This window comes from Rhinopithecus bieti, unplaced genomic scaffold (assembly GCF_001698545.2).
Source record: "Rhinopithecus bieti isolate Rb0 unplaced genomic scaffold, ASM169854v2 scaffold_4749, whole genome shotgun sequence".
Lineage (NCBI taxonomy): Eukaryota > Metazoa > Chordata > Mammalia > Primates > Cercopithecidae > Rhinopithecus > Rhinopithecus bieti.
The window spans coordinates 241930-259770 of NW_016804602.1; the positions used below are offsets into that span (position 1 = coordinate 241930).

At 32.6% G+C, this 17841-nt stretch overlaps 1 protein-coding gene across 1 annotated transcript in view; it reads left to right on the forward strand.

The window, feature by feature from the left end:
* KHDRBS2 (KH RNA binding domain containing, signal transduction associated 2) overlaps positions 1 to 17841 on the forward strand; it is a gene marked incomplete at its 5' end in the record, with an annotated part of 503373 nt that overhangs the window by 175129 nt on the left and 310403 nt on the right. The gene's annotated exons all lie outside the window — the stretch shown is intronic.

Sequence of the window (17841 nt, forward strand, 5' to 3'; positions counted from 1 at the left end):
AAAGTATAATAAAAAAAATTTAAAAAAAATCTTGAAATGCATATTTTCCAAGTGAATGTTTTAAAAATAGTGTGAATAAATGATTAAGTCATATTCATTTTGTCATTCTCATTCTCTTTTTATCTCTAAATTTCGATTTAATTCTTTCTAATGTTATAGTCACAAATCATTACTTCGTTATTACAGTAATATTCAGTTAGGTATGCAGACCTTGGATTTATTCAAGATGATGAATGAGTGGAGAAGAAAAAATATTATAAATTCTATTTGTAATTTTTATGAGAAAGATATTAAGATTTCTTAAAATAATACATTAACTCCTATTGTTAAATATCTTGTATTTAACATATAAATTTTCTTATATTGGGATTGAATGTTTAACAGATTATTTTGGTAGAGGCTCTTGGTCAAAAAACTTTAGGAAACAATGATCTAATGCCATGAAGATGCAAATAACTACATAGATGTTTAAAAAATGGTATAGTTTTAAATAATATGTATTATTAGGTGAAAAAAGCCTCTTGCTTTGTTTTTTAGCAATGTTTATATTTTACATAGTAAAATATTTGCATATCTAAGTAATTTTAAGAATAATGATTCTGTATTCTCAAATTTATGGTTACAGTCTTACTCTAACTTCTTTCCATTATATATAATTTACTGACTGTAAATTTAGTTCACATGATGATGCAAAATATTATGAAAACCATAAATTTGTTTTCTTTTATGTTTTGTTGTTTACATTAAAATAAATGTATTACATTAAATACAATTTCTCCTTAATCTCTAAGAACATTAGATATTACTTATTCAGTCATTTAAAAGACAATAGTCACAAAATTATTTTTAATAAAATATTTCTTTGCACATAAATTATTGTTTGGGGTTATTTGCTCTTAGCTAAACAATGAACAAGAAAGGGGAAAATGTTAATTTAGTATGAAAAATGAGGGGTAGAAAGCAAAATTGTCTGTATGACGAATTACAATGCTTTAGAGAATATCTATGCTGAAAACTGACATTTATGAAGTCCATTTGGCCATGGAACCTACTGTATGTGCTCAGCATCTGGCCTTATTATTTTGTGATGAATCACAAAGATACATAAGCACATACTCAGATTGTTTCTTGAGACAGACAGACGTTGGTTGGTAAATTAATATTGTTTAAATATCTGACACACATTTTAATAAGCTGAGTTTTTATGGCTCTTTCTTAAATATGGATTAGTGTATAATTTTAAAAGTAAATTATCTTAATCTTACTTTGACCTCCTAGGTTTTGATGAGATGTAAGACACTTGTTTTTTAAGGTATTGCGTTTTTTTCTTTTCTACGTTCTAAACTAAACATTCTTCAGTATTTCCAAGGTCATGCAAGCCTGCCTTTTTGTTCAAGCTTTTACAAGTTTAATGTCTTTCTTTTATCTTAATTTTGAAGATGATAGCTATTTCAATTTGCTACTTCAATTTGAAAGCTGCTGCCAGTTTCCTGAGAGCTCTTAACATGTTTTTACTGCTTTGTGACATAGCAAATTAATAAGAAAACAACAAAAATTAAAGAACTTGACTATTGTGATAACCAAATATTAACTCATAAGAGGAAAATATATACTATGCACATGATATGGGATGATTACATTGATAAAATGAGAATTCAGAAATTTCTTGAAGTTGAAATTCTATTGAACTTTGAATGTTTTTTATGGTAAGTTTGAAATTAAAAGCTGAGATAATAGCCCAAAGAGGGAGCTCATGAATTTTATCAGGATGAAATGAACAATATAAAAGAATTCTAATGAAAAGTTAGAAATAAAAATTAAGCAACATATAAACAATTATCTCAGTCGTCATTAAAAACTTAGTTGTCTTTTCTTGGATATAGTACACAAATAATTTGCCCAGAATTTCTTCATCTAGTAAGGTGGCCAATACAGTATGTTAATCTGTGGTTACTGAGAAATTGAAACACAGAAAACACATTCTCCAGATTCACTATTTTGATACAGAGACAGGTTGGTTAACTCATACAGGCCTACAGCCTTTGGAAAACTTCAGGATGCTTCATAATATGATAAATTCCCAATGCAATTGGCTAAACATTTTTACTTCATAAATTACGTTTTCACTTCATAACATTAAGCATTTTTACTTTTAATGTTTTATTTATGTAAACATTTTAATTCATAAGGAAACATTTTACTTTTAATCAAACATTTTAATTCATAAGGAAACATTTTACTTTTAATCAAACGTTTTACTTCATAAGGAAAATGTGTTTTCTAACCCTGAGGGATAATCTACTTTCAAGGTTAAATCCTAAGAATTATCAAGAGCTTTCCTAGTACTTGATCTACCATATGAAAAACTTTGTTTTTCCCTATATAATTAATATATACACACATAAATATACACATACACACACAAAAAAAAAACTTTTTATCATGAAACATATTTATCCTTAGAGTCTCTTTAAATTTTGAAAAAAGACATCAAATTTTCTTACAAATTAGCCTCTAAAGTCAATAGAAAATGTGTGATGCAGTTGGTCCTTTTAAAGAATTAGTTTACAAAATGAAAGATTATCCTTTAATTTTATATCATTTTATTCATAAATCCAAATTTGAAAATGATATCAAAAGATCTTTGATTTTCCTAGACAAAATAGAGTGACACATTTTATCTTAAGAATATGATTAAGAATAGCTAGACAACATAAACACTGGTCCATGGGTTTCATTACCTCCCAGAAATGAGATTCTACTATGTCACCAGGACGTAGACTCTGACAGTATGGCCAAAAGAACTTATATATGTAAAATGATGAGAAGAACTTACAAGTGTAAAAAGAGGACTGTCAGTTTGGATAAAAACATACGCAAGACCCAACTATATGATACTGCAAGAAACCCACATTTTTTTTTTTATTTTTTTAACTTTTAAGTCCAAGGGTACATGCACAGGTTTGTTATATAGATAAAACTGTATCATGGGAATTTGTTGTACATATTATTTTGTTACCCAGGTATTAAGTCCATTGCCCATTAGTTATTTTTCCTGAATCTCTCCCTCCTCCCACCCTCCATCCTCGTTTAGACCCCAGTGTCTTTTGTTCTGCTCTATTGTCCATGTGTTCTCATCATTTAGCTCCCACTAAGTGGAAATATGCGATATTTGGATTTAATAATAAGTGAGAATATGCAGTATTTGGATTTCTGTTCTTGTCGGTTTGCTAAAGATAATGGCCTCCAGTTCCATGCATTTTCCTGAAAGGACATACATGATCTCATTCTTTTCTATGACTGCATAATATTTCATGGTATATATGTACCATAGTTCCTTTATACAGTCTACCATTGATGAACATTTAGGTTGATTCCATGTCTTTGCTATTGTGAATAGTGCTGCAGTGAACATATGCATGCATTTGGCTTCATGATACACTGGTTTATATTATTTTGGGTATATATCAAGTAATGGGATAGCTGGGTCAAGTTTTGTTTTTAGGCCTCTGAGAAGCACACTTGAAATTTAACAAATAGTTAAAAGTGAAAATATCGGAAAATATTTGATAACACCAATCAACAGGAAGCTGAAGTGACCATATTAATATCAGATAACTTATATTTCAGATATTTCAGATAAAAGAATAGTATCAAGGTTAAAGGTGGTCTTTTAAATGTTATGGGGTCAGTTGATAAAGAAAATACAAAAATTATAAAGTTTACACACATAATAACAGCCACAAAGTACATAAAGCAAAACTGTCAAAATGCAATCAGAAATAGACATATCCACAGTTATAGTTGAGAAATACCCTCCATCAATAAATTATAGATCATGTAGACAATCATTAAGGGTAGAGAAAAGTTGAACAATATTTTCAACCAAACTGAGTTAATTGGCATTTTTAGACAATACTCTGCACTCCAAACAATAGCAGAATATACATTCTTTTCTCAAGTGCACATAGAACATTTAATGTAACACATTCTGGACGATAAAACAGTTATCAATAAATTTATAAGGATAGAAGTGTTAAAAGGTTATTGGTTGACCACAATGTAATTAAATTAGTAATCAATAAGCAAAAGTACATAACCTCTGGAAAATTCCCAAATATTTGACAATTAAATAGTACACTTCTAAATAACTTCTAAATAGTACACTTCTAAATAAGTTTAAGAAGAAAAACAAGGACTGTAGAAATTATTTTTACCTGAATGAATATGAACATTTAACGCAACAGAATGCAAGAAATACCACTAAATCAAATTTAGGTGGAACTTCATAGCATTAAACATATGCTTTATATAAGACGAGATGTAAAATTGATGACCTTTGACTTCCACCTTAAAATTAGGAAAAGAAGACCAAATTAAATGTAAAATAAAGAAAAGAAAAGAAATAATAAAGATCAGATTGAACATAAATGAAATCCAAAACAAAAATAAAGGTGAATAAAAATTCATGTTCTTGGAGAAAATCAATAAAGTTGATAAACCCCAGCTAGATTAATCAAGAAAAAAAGAGAGAAAATAAATTCTCAATATCAAGAATGAGAAAGATGATATTACCATGGATTTAACAGATATAAAAGAAAACAAGTAAAGTTATGAGCAGCTTTATGTCGGTAAATTCTACAGATGAGATGAAATAGAAAATATTTTAAAAACTATTCAAACTATCAAAGTTTATTCAAGAAGAAATAGTCTGGCATCCCTTTACCAAAGAATTATATTTTGTACTGAGAAGCCTTCTGCAAAAACCTCCATGCCAGTGGTGGTGATAAATTCTACCAGTCAATTTAGGAAGTCAATTAAGGAAGTTACAATACCAATTCTACACAAGATATACCAGAATATTAAAGAGGAAGGAATTATTTCCCAGTTCATTCTATGAAGCCAGCATTGCCCTGATACCAAAATCAGAAAAGGACATTATAAGACACATAGAAAAGAAAATAAAACTATGTGATAGTCTCAATTGATTCATAAAAGTACTTGGTAAAATCCAAAACCATTTTAATAAAATATTCTCAGTGAAATTGGAATAGATGTAAGCTTCTGCAAACTTCTAAGAGCATCTATGCAAAACCTGCAGTTAACATTATACTTAATTTTATTAGTATTTAGTAATACTACTAAGACTAATTTTGTGAATATTTATTAATTCTAAAAATAAACCTAACTAAAATTCTAATGCTCAGTTCCACCAGAAACATCAGTTATCACAATGAAAATAGATGCTATTTCAGATTAGCACCTTCAATGACTGAAGTGTGATTCACCTTATGATGGCTTATTTGTTACTATCTATTTAACATAAATTAGCTTATTTTGTCTTCATTTTAAAGTTCACTAGTGTCAGAGATAAAATTCTTTTTAATTTTAAAAAAGAATGTATGTATAACTAATAACATTAGAAAATTATGTGTACATGGTCAGAATATAACTCAGCAGCCTAGCAAAGTATATTATTAAAACTCTTATTATATAATAGCAAAGTAAGTGAATTTCAATCTTTTAAAATCTGTACTATTTAATGGGAAAATCAGTAAATGGTATAAAATATTTTGCAATGAGAACATTTTAAAGTAATCTCAAATTAATAACTGATTCTTCTCTTATCTACTCAGTCTTATGTCCATAAGTCTTCTGTTGGTACCCTGGGATAGTTTGGCTTGCTCCTTTTTGAATATAAAAATAGTAATATTTATAGCAGAAGTAGTAATGGTAATGTGTATGTGTTAGCTATTATTGTTCTTTTATTATCATTATAAGTACTAATTTTAGTAGTACTGATTTATACTACTAATACTTATTAATTCTAAAATAGTAAATCCTAATAAGTACCAATGACACATGAATAATAAAATCATGTGTCTTCAGTAACTTGCAGTGGGGAATAAATTTTTTATATCCCATTTATCAGAAGCAAATTGATGGATTAAAATTTGCTCTTTGTTCTCTACAATTATGTAATTCAAATCAAAGTAATAATTGAACATCCTTACACTTGGGATGTGTTTGCTATTTTGCCACTTATTTACACTTTAGAATGAAAAGATTACAATCTAAATTGTTATCCAAAATTATAGTTCTAAATTAAATTTAGAGCAGTTTAGCTCTAGATCTCTGAACACTACAGTATTGCAAATTTCAATACTGCTATGGATTTTTCTTTTGGTGAAATGGGGAAAAAAAATCATCTCATTTTGTTCTTGAATTTATGCCACTCATGAAGATAGTAGTAGGTATCATCTTATCAGAATACAACATTTTTAAAGAGTTTTCATAGGATAAGTTTCTTTTCAGAGTTTTGAAGAGTCAGTTCAAAGACAATAAATGGGTAGCATTATTTTTTTCTCATATAACAACCCTATTAGTTTGCAATTTGAGGATTGATTTTTAAAAAGATAATTATTTCAGATCATATTTCACTGATGAAGTTTTGTGTTTGTCATTACTATTTTATGATACAAGTTTCTTTTATTACTCCTCTTCTATGATTTTATCATGTTCTGGTGGCAAGTCTAATTATTCCATCATTTCATTTAATCAATTCCTGTCTAAAGCAATTTTTACCTTCCTACAATGCTACCAGAGTGCTACTGAAAACACCATGTCATGTGATCCTAGGCACAGCCTCTTACAGGTGTGGTCCATCGATCTGAAGATCAGGAAGAAAGAACATGGTATATATTATTGACTTTCACGTTTTTGTATGTGTTTGGTTCATTTGATATACCTTATAAAACAAAACCAGCAATGAGGAAGGGAGAAGAGATGAGAGAAATAATTTATTTAATACAAAAAAGAAAAACAGATTGATTCTACCAATATAGGGCATTTCTTTTCACTTGATTATTTTGTTTTGATTTGTTGAATATTTTTAGTGTGTATTCCATTCTTTTAAGTGGTAAAATTTGAATAAGAGAAATAAAGGGTTTACTGACATTATATAGTATTGAGATGAGAAACCCTGCCTTTGAAGTAGTAATGTTTTAGTATGGCTGACATTTAATGGGAGCTCAGTTGTGGCCATTGCTTATGACCAGCATCTCTTTGGATTGCTCAGTGTCCAGGGATGTTAGGTCTGTACACATTGCTAATTGATCATTACCCATCTGTACCAGCTCTTAAATACTTCAAATGTCACTCTCCATCAGACTCTATATAAAATAAAATTATATATAATATAATATCCAATTATATATACTATACCTATGTATACTACATATTATATAAATGTATTTATATACAAATATTCTTATATTTATATAAATATACTTATACATCTAAATGTATAAATAGGTATTTATAGTATATATGTGTATATACACACTATATATATACACATATATGTTTCCTTATTTCCTTCTCACCCAAATACTTTACTAAACCTTTATCAAAGTCATCAGTTATCAAGTATTTTCTGAACTCTTATTGTATAGTCAGTTATATACTGAATGTTCTTGTCTTTCTGCTAGTATGACTAGAACTAAATTTTCTACACTAGCATGAAGACACAAGAAATTCAGTCTCATAAATTATTTCTAAAAATTATTACATGTGATGAAACTTTTGAGATTGTTTTATTTTGATCCTACCTCATTCTACTGTTAAATATATCCTGGGGTCTGAAGATGAAATTCCCAAGTATAAGCTCATAGAACCACTAGAAACCAAAATATCTATGGGGAAAAAAGTGAAAGAAAAAGGAAAGAGCCTTTGTTAGAAGGTCTGTTTAGTTTTCATAATTTGTGTTCTTGCTTTGGGTCTAATTAATGCTTGATTTAGAAACATACTTGAAAGTCTAAACCTGGATGAACTAGCTTGAGGGTTCAGAAGGAAGGCTAATGACTGTAAGTATAAATGGCACCATCTCTCTTTGCTGACACTGGAATAAAATTATTGAAATTATCAGAGCAGGAAGGAAAATCTTCAAACAATTTAACCTTTGTGATTCAAGAGGGAATGCTAATTGTACTTACCTAAGAGAAATGCAGAAATGGCATGAAATTCATCCAATTTTCTGATCTGTGGATAACAATTCTGGCTTTCATCAGTAGGACTGGAAAATGTAAAGGCTTTATCTTTTCAAACATTTTATACCTGTATGGAACTGTTGTTTTTGCCATCTCTGCAGACTTCTTTGTGTATCTCTGAGTAACTAACCATGAAACTAGAGGTGGAGTTAGTGAGTAGAAACAAAGATTTTCAGTTTTTGTCTGGAGCTTTGGAAATTGTCAGGGTGCTAAAAGAAGGATCATGGGACTTTTAGATGGAGGGCTGATCATGAACTTGACCATTTTTGGTTAAGATGTTTTTACTAGAGGAATATAGACTACATGGTACTGTGTAAGGTAAAGAGTGGCGGGGTGTGAAAATACTGCAGCAGACAGAAAGCATGCACCTGCATCTCCACCACTTTTCCCTTACATCTTGTAAAGCCAAATGCAGCAGGACATGGGTTCTGGGCTGGGCTCTAGCTGTTTCAAACAATACTACCTTTAATAAAACTTTTAACATTATTAGACTTCAGTGTCTTTTTTTTTTTTTTTTTTTTTTTTTTTTTTTTTTTTTTGAGACGGAGTCTCGCTCTGTCACCCAGGCTGAAGTGCAGTGGCCAGATCTCAGCTCACTGCAAGCTCTGCTCCCAGGTTTATGCCATTCTCCTGCCTCAGCCTCCGTAGACTTCAGTGTCTTTATCTGTAAAAATCAAATTGTGTAAATAGAAAATTCCTCTAACTCTGTAATGCCATATGTACTTTATGTGTGTATTAATCTGAGTATACTACCCTAAAATGTCATTGAACCAGTGATATAATGATGATTCAATTATGTAAGTTTGAAAAGTGAACAAAAGAGGTAAGAATTACTTTTGAATGTGTCCCTTGTTGCATTAACATTCAGACAACCATCCCTAATCTCATTTACTGATTACGATTTGTCCTCATAAATGTTTCTAGCCTTTCCTTGAATACCTTCTAGGTATGATTTGCCAAGGTAAAAAAATCCACGTAAGAAAACCAAAGCTAGGAAACTAAAGGATAACATATTTGCATATATATCTTTGTGTATTAAGAAACTTCCTAAATGAAAACACATTCTTATTATTTTCTTATATAATGTAATTATTTTCTTATATAATGTAATTTGTCAAATATATTACAAGTTGTCAAAAATAGTAACATTTCCATGAAAATATTTCATGTGCTGTATGACTAGGCAGAAGTAAGATACAGGATGTTCCATTTAGGAAACAAATAACTCTAGAATATAAATTAAGTGTTGAATATTATTTAAGAGAAATTACTCAGTTAATCTTTGTTTTGTTAGTAAAATTATTTGGATTTTATGTTGCTTAAATAATAATTTTAGGTCTTTGATTACTATATGAATTGAATTATTATTTTTTCTCATTTATTCTGACACTTGTACTGTATCTACCCAGTAGGGTCACACAGTGTTCAAAAGAAATCAGAGATAGCAATTTGTTATGTTTATACTTTCAGGAAACTTACCTGTTACTTACTTATTCATAAACAATTTTGAACTTGCATTTTGACAAATTATAGGAGTCCTTTGATAAATTAAATCCTAAATCAAAGGATTGGGTTTTAAAAACCAGAAATAAAACACTTTTCTATCTCTAAGAGGACATAAAGCAAGATCTTCCAGAACATTTATCCTTTATTTATGAGAAACTATAAGGAAGACAATTTAAATGTAATTGGTTCTTATCAAAGATATTTGAAACTAATATATTGTAGACTGGAAAAATTTAGAAGAACTAATTGAGAGTAGATATACCACCTAAGAATTGGATGGAGAATAACTAATACTTATTTTATTAAAATAGGTTTGCAATTAGTGCATACACCACGCATTTAATCTCATGTTTTAATAATATTTTCTTAGAAATATTAAACAGTGTCATTCATACTCACTGCAACAATCCACTTAGTTTTCAGACCTGTCAATCAAAACTCTGTAGTGAGGCTCTCGTCACACATAACTGCTTTGTAACCTAGGAAACGAACATGGTGCAAAACTGTGGAGTAGGGAACATCTCTTTCCTTCCTGTGATTGCTAGCACCTCTTTGACTTAATTCTGCCATTTAAACCATTCTGCCATTTGCCACATCAGTGATCTTTACTGAAGTGTTTATGGCATTGGGTTCCAGAAACACAGAGGTATTAACATTATGGTGATACTGTGGGAATGGTGTCTGGTGTGAGGCAACGCACTGCCAAAGGATAGTAGTAACCTCACTGAGTTACTTTAAGGACTGATGCCTGTAAAGGCGTGGATAACGTAGTGATTCCAAAAGCACATAGCACAGTGTCTGCCTGAGTGTTAGTTCATAACAATCCTCAACTTGCCTCATTTTCATAATAATAATGTAATAATAGTAATTTAAATAAAATTGATTTTGCTATGATTTTACATTGTACTACCACATCTTTTTTGATATTATAATTATTAAAATTTTGCTAAAATTATTATCAAATAATAAAATTCTATTATTTTAAATTAAAGGGGCCAAAATGTTGAAGATGTAAAATAAAATTTTGTTTCCATTTCAGTTCGATCAAATTAATCAGTAAATTTTAATTCATACATTTAGGGTCTGATCTATTTGAAATAATTTAAGTACCTTATCAATTATTATTTTTCAAATGGACTCAAATTTAGGAATATTTTTTCAATAAATTCTATTCATGTTTATAAGTAGGTACACATCATATTTTCTAGCTTTGGTTTGTGCCTTATAGCTTTCCATACTGCTATCTAGAAGTATGAATAAAATGCTCATAACTTTCCAACTGATTAAAGTTTCTTAGAAATCTTGTCAATTAACATGGCTCCATAGAATCTCATTTGAATTCCAAAGAAATCAAAGTCCTCCTTTTAATTTTGCAACCAGACTATATTTTTACAGCGAAGAAGCTATTCAACTGCTAGGAGCACAATGCATGACGTGATCTTCCCCTCAGTGTCATTGCAGTTCCCAATCCTTCTTCCACAACACCATCTGTTCATTTTCTAGTTGCTAGAGATATTGCCTGAACAAAACAAACATCTCTGCTTTCACTAAACTTAAATTCTATTTGGGAGTACAGTGGAAATGAAAGGAAATAGATGAGCAAGCAAACAGGAAAATGCCTCAGGTTGTGAGTAGTGCTGTGTATGTAACTAAAATGCATCCGTGTGATAGGAATGCCTGGTTGGCTGATCTAGTTAGAGTAGTCAAGAGAGATCTCTCTGAGATAGTGGCAATGAAGCTGAGATACTAAGGAAGGCACTTGCTTGGTGTGTTTGGAGGACTTAAACTAAGTTTCCTTGAATATAAAGGATAAGTAGAAAAGTGTCACAAGATGAGGTCAGTGATATCTAGATAAAATAGAGCATTTAAGCCAGAAAGAAGAGTTTGGATTTTACTCCAAGTGAAATAGAAAGGACTTGAAGTGAATTTGATTTTATATTTTAAAAACACAGCTTTCTCCTGTTTAGTGGAAAACAATTGTGGATGAATAAGGGTGGATACAGGGTAACTTGTTAGGAAATTGCTACAGAGGACAAGCAAGATATGCTAGTGACTTGGACTTGAAGCCTGGTATTCTGAAAGAGAGAGAAGTGCATGATTTTGGAATGTGTTTTGAGATCAGAATCGGCAGGACTTACTGATAACTGTGGTATAGTTAATGAGGAAGAGTGAATAATCAAGATTACTCTTGGACTCTGGAGGAAACGTGAACAACTCCTGTCAGGTAGGTTTATGCTGGTAAAGTTTAGTTTTAGCTGTCTTGCTGACATCCACATGGACTCGTCAAGAAGGGGATTGTTATATGAGTAAAGATCTGGGGAGAAGTCAGTACCTGTGTTCAAATCAAGAAACATTGGTCAGATGCCACTTTTTATTTGCTTACTTTGTGTGAATACCCCTACCACTTTTTTCTTGTTTATGTAAATATACCCCTAAATCTGTTTCTAAGTCGCTTGAAATCTGTGCTACTCTTAGAAACAGTTTTAACACCTTTAACCTATTTGCTGAACTTGTTTTTCTTTAGTACATTTGAGAAAGTTTATAATAAAGTGAATGCAAATAAGAAACTAAAATAGTAATAATGATACATAGCTTACATTGAGCACTTAGTATTTGTCAAGAATTCCTACAAGTGCTTTCAAAGGTCTGTTATCAAAATTAATCACAAAAATCATAAAAAACTACCAATTAAAATAAGAAATCAAGACCTTAAGGAAGGAGCAAATGGGCTAACCAAGGGTATTAATGGTATCACTGTCATTGATCCCCGTGTGAAAGTAGGTTCCCTGTAATGCATTTGACATAAATCTTGAGGTTAATATGGAGAAAACATACTAGTTTTTCGAAGGAGACAAATATTGTCCTAGTACTATTAATGAAAGGAGTTTCCACTAATCATGTTATTTAGGCAGTATTGAGTTATAGAATTTACCTGTATTGCCATATTTCATTCATTGTAATATGAATATTTTTCACTTTTCTACATCATTGTTTACTTTTGGTTTTTATTTTCAGGTGCAATGTGTTGTTACTTTCTAATGTTGATTCACAGTAGAATTTATGTTTGTAAATACTTTCACTTGACTTTTGCATGACAGGTTTTGTCAACACTATCAAAGAAATGATAGAACTCATTTGTGCTTCATTCATTCCAAATTCTAGGTGCTCCTTGAGTTTTAGCATCTGTAATTCTGAATGGATGGCAAAACCTTAAGATGAATTCTAATAATTTCTTTCACACCAACCTGATTGTGCATTTTTAGAGAAATATATAAGTCATCAAAATATTCCTGACTTTATAAGCCTCACTATTATTTAATAATAACCTCTTGGTTAGAAACCACAAAATAAAGATCTGTGCAGGTTAAAAATAAAACACTTTAAAGTAACAATCTGAAATAAGAGGGACATATGTTTTTTTTTTTTTAATAAAGGAGATGGAATGTTTAGGCCCTAATTTTGTTTGCTGATAGATTTCTCTTCGTTATTTTAGAAAGGTGAATTTTAAAAGTAAACATTTTGAATAGGCATTGGGTAATTAACAGTTGTTAAAAAACAGTTTTCATTGAAGTATTTAACAGATGAGGTTTTTTTAAACTATTACCCAATGCCTATCCAAAATGTTTATTTTTTTAAAATTCACCTTCCTAAAAATAATGAAGAGAAACCTATCAGCAAATAAAATTAGGGCCTAAACTTCCACCTCCACCTCCCAGGTTCAAGGGATTCAGGATTTCTCCTGCCTCAGCCTCCCGAATAGCTGGAAATACAGGCATGCACCACCACGCCAGGCTAATATTTTTTTATTATTTTTTAGTAGAGATGGGTTTTTGCCATGTTGGCCAGGCTGGTCCCAAACTCCTGACTTCTGGTGATCCATCCGCCTTGGCCTCCCAAAGTCCCAAAGTGTAGGGATTACAGATGTTAGCCACCACACCCAGCCCCTGCATTTTTTATCTTCTATACATTTTTCATCACCTGTAGACATTGTCCTATAGCAGTTTTCTTATTACAATTTTGTCACTCAATTATCTCTTATAATTTGTTAAGTGACGCCATAAGCATCTAGATGCCGAAAGGAGTACCTTAAACTTGTATGTTCCATAGCAATTAGCCTCTAACAAGAAGCTGTAATTAATGTGTGGAAGAAAAGAGACAGGGAGATTCTCAATTTCAACCTTGAGGTCAGTAGCTGTTAAAGAACATTAAGTCTGCAGTTTTATTACAGAGGCCTGCCATATTTATGTGTTTTCCCAAGTTATGAATAATAATGATGAAAACAAGGAGAATAATAATGCTAACTGTGAACTAGAAATTGGACTGAAGTAATTGTGTAGATCATGACCTTTAATGCTTACAAGAAGGCTGTGAGGGAAGAATTATTTCCCTATTGCACAGATGAAGAATTTGAGGATTTTGAAATGTTAGACAACTTAACAATGTCAGCTTATAACTACCAGGTAGCAGATCTGCGCCTTAGAATCACATGGATTTAACTGCAGAGCTTGTGCTCTTAACCTACTAGCATGCCATCAGTAGAGCACTGTCTTCTGATACATAAAGCTTGATAAATCAGAATGGTGATTCATTATTTTAAACTGGAAATTTAAATTTTCGAGTGAACATTTTCTGACAAACTGTTTTCATTTAGAAACTCTATCCTTCTGTTTGTATTAATCAATAATGTGGTTTTCATTGTTGCATTTTATGTGGAATGTACATTTTTTGAATCTGAGGGTAAAGGAAAGTTCTCAGCAAAACACTCTATCAAATGTAGGCTTATCGTTATCAGTTTCAATTTTAGATGTCTATTAGTCCATTTCTACACTACTGATAAAGACGTACCTGAGACTGACCAATTTACAAAAGAAAGAGATTTATTGTATTTACAGCTCCACATGGCTGGGAAGGCCTCACAATCATGGTGGAAGGCAAAGAGGAGCAAGTCACATGTGGACGGCAGCAGGCAAAGAGAGTTTGTGCAAAGCAATTCCCATTTTTAAAGCCTCAGAGCCATTCATTATTACAAGAACAGCATGGGAAAGACCTGCTCCCATAATTCAATCATGTCCCACTGGGTCCCTCCCACAACATGTAGGAATTATGGGAGCTATAAGCTGAGATTTGGGTGGCGACACAGAGCCAAACCATATTATTCCACCCCAGTCCCTCCCAAATCTCATGTCCTCACATTTCAAAACCAATCATGCCTTCCCAACAGTCCCCCAAAGTCTCAACTAATTTCAGCAGTAACTCAAAAGTCCACAGTCTAAAGTCTCATCCAAGACAAGGCAAGTCCCTTCCACCTATGAGCCTGTAAAATCAAAAGCAAGTTAGTTACTTAATAGATACAGTGGGGGTACAGGCATTCCAAATGGGAGAAATTGGCCAAAACAAATGAGGCTACAGCTGCATGCAAGTCTAAAATCCAGCAAGGCAGTCAAATCTTTAAGCTTCAAAATGATTTCCTTTGACTCACTCCATGTCTCACATCCAGGTCACGCTGTTGCAAGAGATAGGTTCCTGTAGTCTTGGTCAGGTCCATCCTTGTGGCTTTGCAGGGTACAGCCTTCCTCTATGCTGCCTTCATGGGTTGACATTGAGTGTCTACCAATTTTCCAGGCACATGGTACAAGCTGTCAGTGGACCTACCATTCTGGGATCTGGAGGACAGTGGCCCTCTTCTCATAGCTCCACTAGGTGATACCCCAGTGAGGACTCTGTATGGAGGTTTCCACCCCATGTTTCCCTTCTGCAGTGCCCTAGCAGAGGTTCTCCATGAGGATCCTGCCCCTGCAGCAAACTTCTGCCTGGACATCCTGCATTTTCATATGTCTCCTGAAATCTATTTGGTGGTTCCCAAACCTCACTCCTTGACTTCCATGCACTTGCAGGCTCAACACCACATGGAAGCTGCCAAGGCTTGAGGCTTGCATCTTTTGAAGCCATGACCTGAGCTCTACGTTGTCCCCTTTCAGTCACAGCTGGAGCAGCATGGACACAGGGCACCAAGTCCCGAGACTCTGCACAGCATGGGGACCCTGGGCCTGGCCCACAAAACCACTTTTTCCTCCTAGGCCTCTGGGCCTGTGATGGGAGGGTCTGCCATGAAGACCTCAGACATGCCCTGGAGACATTTTCCTCATTGTCTTGGTGATTAACATTTGGCTCCTCATTAATTATGCAAATTTCTGCAGTGAGCTTGGATTTCTCCTCAGAAAATGGGATTTTCTTTTCTATCACATTGTTAGGCTCCAGCTATTCCGGACTTTTATGCTCTGTTTCTCTTTTAAAATTGAATGTCTTTAACAATACACAAGTCACCTCTTGAATGCTTTGATGATTAGAAATTTCTTCCAACAAATAGCCTAAATCATTTCTCTCAAGTTCAAAGTTCCACAAATCTCTAGGGCAGGGGCAAAATGCAGCCAGTCTCTTTGCTAAAACATAAGAAGAGTCACCTTTACTCCAGTTCCCAACAAGTTCCTCATCTCCATCTGAGACCATCTCAGCCTAGATTTCGTTGTCCATATTTTTATTGGCATTTTGGTCAAAGCCGTTCAACGAGTCTCTAGGGAGTTCCAAACTCTCCCACATGTTCCTGTCTTCTTCTGAACACTTCAAACTGTTCCAGCCTCTGCCTGGTACCCAGTTCCAAAGTCACTTCCACATTTTCAGGTATCTTTTCAGCTGTACCCCACCATACTGCACCAATTTACTCTATTAGCCCATTTTCACACCACTGATAAAGACATACCTGAGACTGGGCAATTTACAAAAGAAAGAAGTTTATTGGACTTACAGTTTCACATGGCTGGGGAGGCCTCACAGTCATGTTGGAAGGCAAGGAGGAGCAAGTCACATCTTACATGGATGCCAGCAGGCAAAGAGAGAACTTGTGCAGGGCAACTTCTGTTTTTAACACTACCAGATCTTGTGAGTTCCAGTCACTACCACAAGAACAACAGGGGAAAGACCCACCCCCATAGTTCAGTCATCTCCCATGGGGTCCCTCCCACAACACGTGGGAATTATGGGAGCTAAAATATGATATATGTGTGGGGACACAGAGTCAAACCATATCAAGGGGATCACTGTTTCATAATTCCATCCCCAAAATCAGCTTGTATATACTACCTAGGAGTGGAATCCTTCTCTATATTGATTATATTTAAAATTTGTAGACGTGTAATAAAGATAATCATAGCCATCATAGTTAACTATAGAGCATTATTCTAAAAGCTATGTACATATATATTTTATTCCTCACAAAATTTCAATGAGACGTTTATTATACTGTCCTCATTTTTGTAAGGACATTAGAATAAAATATACAAGATAAATTACTGATTGTCACGTGACTAGGAAAAGAGAGTCTTTTGTTTACTGTAGGTTTAAAAAAAATTCCTCTCATGTGACAAAACCCTAAGCAGTTGGTACTTTTTAAAAATACCTTACTGAGGCAGGTTATATCCAGCTGCAAATCTGCATTTTATTTGCTTAATTGACCCTGAATGCAATCATTATTTCTTCCTTAATGAGAACTTTTGTGATTCAGCCAACAGTAAAATTTGTGGTATTTTAATCAGGAATATGTTACCTTGTCTGCTTTTTAATATGTGAAGCTCCATTTCCACATACAGTCAATGCTTGGCATTTTTTAACATATGAAATTCATTTTACATATCATTTTGTATATTCATCTTGTATACTCACAAATCAATTTGTACTTGGTATTTTCTATACTTTTGCAGGTTCTCTCTACTGTATTTTGCCATTTTACAGTAGAGAGCACAACACGTGTTCTAGTTTATTGTTTCTATAGCATCAAATATGCCTTTATAAATATATCATAGATATGAAGACATAAAGCAGCAGGTTTGGGTTTTTTTTTAACTTATGGTATTGAAGATTTGACTTTATGAAAAGCCTCCTTGTTGACTATACATCTGTTTTTCAGCCACTAAATTTCTTCTTGTGAATTTTAGTTGATATTCCCTAAAGAGGTGTATGTGTGGTATATATTTATTCCTTACCAACAAAGCTGTATGTTTTAATGATTTTCTTCAGAATACTAATTATACACTTAGTTTCACTTACTATTTTTAAGAAGTAATAATTAATTCAACAGATTAAAGCTTGCATGATAATTAAGCATAAATAAAAATGTGTCCTGTGTCATTAGTTTTCATATACCCAATTAGGCAGAGAAGTAAATTCATGCGTTTTACAAAAAACAGTTGAAGCCTGTGTATGACAAAAAAAAAAAAAAAAAAAAAAAAAAAAA